This window comes from Amborella trichopoda, chromosome 3, assembly GCF_054954075.1.
Source record: "Amborella trichopoda isolate Santa Cruz 75 chromosome 3, AtrichopodaSantaCruz75HAP2 v2.0, whole genome shotgun sequence".
Taxonomy (NCBI): domain Eukaryota; kingdom Viridiplantae; phylum Streptophyta; class Magnoliopsida; order Amborellales; family Amborellaceae; genus Amborella; species Amborella trichopoda.
In genome coordinates, this window is record NC_142338.1 from 57,580,583 (window position 1) to 57,585,045 (window position 4,463).

Genomic DNA, 4,463 nt, shown 5'->3' on the forward strand with positions numbered 1-4,463 from the left:
TTTTTGCTTTTTCCTGTTGTTCTTTCGTTATATTTGGAAAATGAGCATGAACTCTAAATTATATAAACAACCACCGCAGTTTACATTAACTATAAAAGAAAAGGAGAGAATTATGTTAATATCTATTCTATTTAACGTTATATAAAACTTACCTACAGTTTACCATTGTTACATTTATACAGCGTTTATTTTGTGGTTCCAAAATTGTCCATATTTTGGATTCTGAGAATCCAAAAGCAATAAAAATAGAGGATCCTTGGTGGGAGAGAGGGTAGTCGGGGCTTTTTTTTTGTTTTTTTCTCCCTCACAAATTTTTTTAGATTTTTAATTTGAATGTAACAAAAATACAAGATCCTTAGCGGGAAAATGCAATTTCAGATTATTTTAAAGTAAATTTTGAATTTTTGAAATCTGAAAATGTTTAGGTATGTTAAAATACAATTTTGGGATTTTAAATAGAGTAATGATACTATGAGATCTTTCCACACCCATGTGTATAGGACTTTAAAAGATTACCATTAAATTTGGCACATATCTTTAGAAAAGTTATCACGTGGGTGTGAGATTTACTTTTTTAGAGTAAATTTAATAGTGATCCTTAAGGATCCTACACATATGGGTGCTTGAAGGTTTCATACGATCATTACTCTTTTAAATATCTAAAAATTTTAATTTTTAAATGAATTTCAGATTTTAAAAATTTAAAAATTTAATTTTGAAACAAGTTTCTCCAAAAAGATTAATTTTCAAAAATTTGGGATTTTAAAAATTTCAAAAATATTGGGGGAGAGTGAAATGTAATTTATTGGATGTTGAAAATCTAAAAGTTTCAAAATAGATTTTGAAATTTTGAGAAAAGGTAACTTAGTTATTTAAAAAATTTGCAAGCTATTATAACAGGCGGAAAATGGGTACGGAATGGAAAAATTAATTGTAAGATTTAATTAACATTAAAAAATAAAGAGTAATGATCCTATGAGACCCTCCCACATCCATGTGAGTAGGACTTCAAATGATCACCGTCAAATTTGGCACAGATCTCTAAAAAAGTCAAGTCTCACATCCATGTGATTACTTTTCTAGAGATCTGTGCTAAATTTAATGGTAATCCTTTGAAGTCCTACTCACGTGCGTATGAGAGGGTCTCATGGTGTCATTTCTCAAAAATAAATATTATGTAATTTTCTCAAAAAAAAAGTTTATATAAGGTTGCAACTTTAAAATGTAGAAGTAAAGATGCACTTAAAAAATATATCATAAAAGGTTGTTTAAATTCGACATCAAAATGTGTGAATATGGAAAAAAATGAAGATTTTGAATCTAAAAAATAATGCATGTTGCAACACATTATCTAGACCTTTCAGTTTCAAGATTTCATATGTTTACAGATCTACTTGATTCTAATTATATTTTTAATTTAAAATTTTATAATTAGAGATGAAAATAGATTTTAAGATAAGAGTAATGATCCTATGAGACCTTCCCACACCATGGGTGTAGGATTCTAAAAAGATCACCATTAAATTTGGCACAGATCTCTAAAAAAGTTATCATATGGATGTGAGATTTGACTTTTATAGAGATATGTGTCAAATTTAATAGTGATCTTTTGATGTCCTACACACATGGTTATGGGACGTTCTCACAAAGTCATTTCCCTTAAGATAATCCTATGAAATTTTTACTTCAAATTACATGTTATGATAAAATTTGGAGGTATACCTTAATTTGATTGTTTAAAGTTTCCACTTTATAGAAACCACACCTTTTTTTCAAACTTTTATTTTTATTTATTTATTTTAAACGGTTCTTTGGGCTATTAATTTTAGGGGAAAGTTTATATAGAGCCGAGGCTCTAAACAATCAAATTGGAGCCTATCACAAAAAATTTCACTAGAAAGAATTGTTTTTATGCTCAAATATCCTCAAATTGATTATCTTGACATCAAGATGTATGAACATGAGAAAAAAATAGATTACAAGTATTGGAACAAACGTATTTTGTGACGTATTTTTTATCGTCAATTTTTAAGATTTTCAAGTGTGAAAATAGTCTATTTTTGAAGCTTTAAAATTATAAAAATAAAAATAAAAATATATTTTAAAGCTATAAAAAAGATTTTTAATATTGAAACCATATGTCTCGAGACTATTTGAAGGTAGGCTCTAATTTGATTGTTTAGAGCCTAGGTTCTATACAAACCGCACCCTTAATTTTAAACCTTGCAAAAGAGAGATTATGAGTCTGTCTCTCCCCCATGCATTGGGGCATGCTCCCCTCTCTCTCGCCATGGATTAGAGCATGCCGCTGTCATGCTCATCAAGAAGAATCTCATCAATCACTTGACTCTGCTTCAAAATTCTCAAGAGAAAACTTCCAGCTTTGTCATCAAACATCCGGCTCTAATCCACCTGCAAAGATGTGGAGACATGAAAACATTCAAACAAATTCACTCTCACTTCATAGTTACGGGCCTCACCTATCATCCCTTCGCCTCAAGCCGCCTCCTCGCCTTTTGCTCTCTAAACTCCATGGATTATGCCATGAGGCTTTTCACACAAACCCTAAGGCCGAACCTCTTCTCCTTCAACTCTATGATTATGGGTTTCTCTCTCATCAAGTCCCCACAACAATCTCTCTCTTTCTACAGGCTTTTACTCCACGGTGGCTTGTTACCAAACAATTACACTTTCTCTCTCCTCCTCAAGGCTCTCTCTTCCCAAAAATCCACATCCCCAGTGCGAGGAACCGATAACCACATTGTAAAATCTCTGGGTTCTGAATCAGATCGAGAAAAATTCTACCAAAATTGCACATTTTCAGGGAGAGAAATCCATACCCATATTGTAAAATTTCTCGGTTTCGAATCAGACATTTTTGTGAACTCTGCATTGGTTGATTTCTATTCAAAATCACATGATCTCAGAAGCGCGCGCAAGATGTTTGATAAAATGCCCAAGAGAGATGTTGTCTCATGGAACTCCATGATTGCTGGCTATTCTCGATATGGCCTTCCTATGGATGCTCTCTGTCTCTTCAAATCCATGCAATTTGCTCAAGTTCAACCCAACGAACACACTCTGGTGGCTCTATTATCTGCTTGTTCAGAGCTAGGCTCACTAAGCCATGGCAGATGGTTCCATTTATACATAAACAGGCACGACATGAACCCCAACATCTTCATTGCCACTGCTTTAATCGACATGTATGCTAGGTGTGGAAGTTTAAAATGCGCTGAAAAGGTTTTCAAAAACATGTATAAGAGAGATACACTTGCGTATAATGCCATGCTCCATGGCCTTGCTATTCATGGCCATGGGCATGAGGCATGCGATCTCTTCCTAGAGATGGAGAATTCAGGGGTGAAACCTGATGGGGTGAGTTTTCTCTCTTTGCTTTGTGCTTGCACACACTCTGGGCTTGTGGACAAGGCAAAGTGGTTCTTTGAGCTTATGCAAATGGCTCACAATATTAAGCCCAGGCTCGAGCACTATGGGTGCATGGTTGGTGTATTAGGCAGGGCTGGCCTTATAGAAGAAGCTCATGCTTTGATCGAAAGAATGCCTTTAGAGCCCAATGCCATAATATGGAGATCACTTCTTGGGGCCTGTACAATTCATGGCAATGTAGAGTTAGGTGAGGCTTGTTTGGATCACCTTTGTAAGCTAGACCCTGAGAATAGTGGGAACTATGTGCTTCTCTCTAATATCTATGCCAAAACGAATAGATGGGATGATGTTGGGAAATTGAGGAAAGTGATGAGAGAGAGAGGAGTGAGAAAGATGCCGGGGTGTAGTGCGATTGAGGTGGGGGGTGTTGTCCAGGAGTTTGTAATGGGAGATCACTCACACCCATTTTCTAGAGAGATAAATTCAATGGTCGAAGAGATTTTTAGGAGGTTGCAGGGTGTTGGATATATAGCGTCTAAAGAAGAGGTCATGTTTGATATAGAAGACGAGGAGAGAGAGTGGGCTCTCTCGTGCCATAGTGAGATATTGGCCATTGCATTTGGTCTCATCTCAACTGAGAGTGGGGTGCTTATTACTTTGGTGAAGAACCTTAGGATTTGTGGAAATTGCCACTCTCTTGTGAAGCTGGTTTCTAGGATTTACAGTAGAGAGATTGACGTTAGGGATGGGACAAGGTTCCATCATTTTAGAGAGGGAACCTGTTCTTGTAAGGATTTCTGGTAATGGCCTTTGGCCTCTCTCTTTCTAAGAGTGTTCAAAAATCTTGAAAATCTTTTTAAGTATAGGTGCATTTACATTGATATTGCAGTTTCATTCCTTGCACTAAACATGTACATCTAACTCCGTGATTTCGATGGATGAGGACCTCAAAATCTGCAAATACATCATCTTACTTTTCGAGATGAACATTGTGGAGCAAAAAAATGAAAATAAAAAGAAATAAAAAAAAAATTGGGGCCGTAAAAATGCTATGTCAAAACCTGAGATCAACA

The 4,463-nt window shown here is 35.2% G+C and overlaps 1 pseudogene; it reads left to right on the forward strand.

Moving 5' to 3' along the window:
• The first annotated feature begins 2,952 nt into the window (after positions 1–2,952).
• On the forward strand, positions 2,953–4,194 carry LOC105420292 (pentatricopeptide repeat-containing protein At1g08070, chloroplastic pseudogene; annotated as a pseudogene).
• Positions 4,195–4,463: the final 269 nt, after the last annotated feature.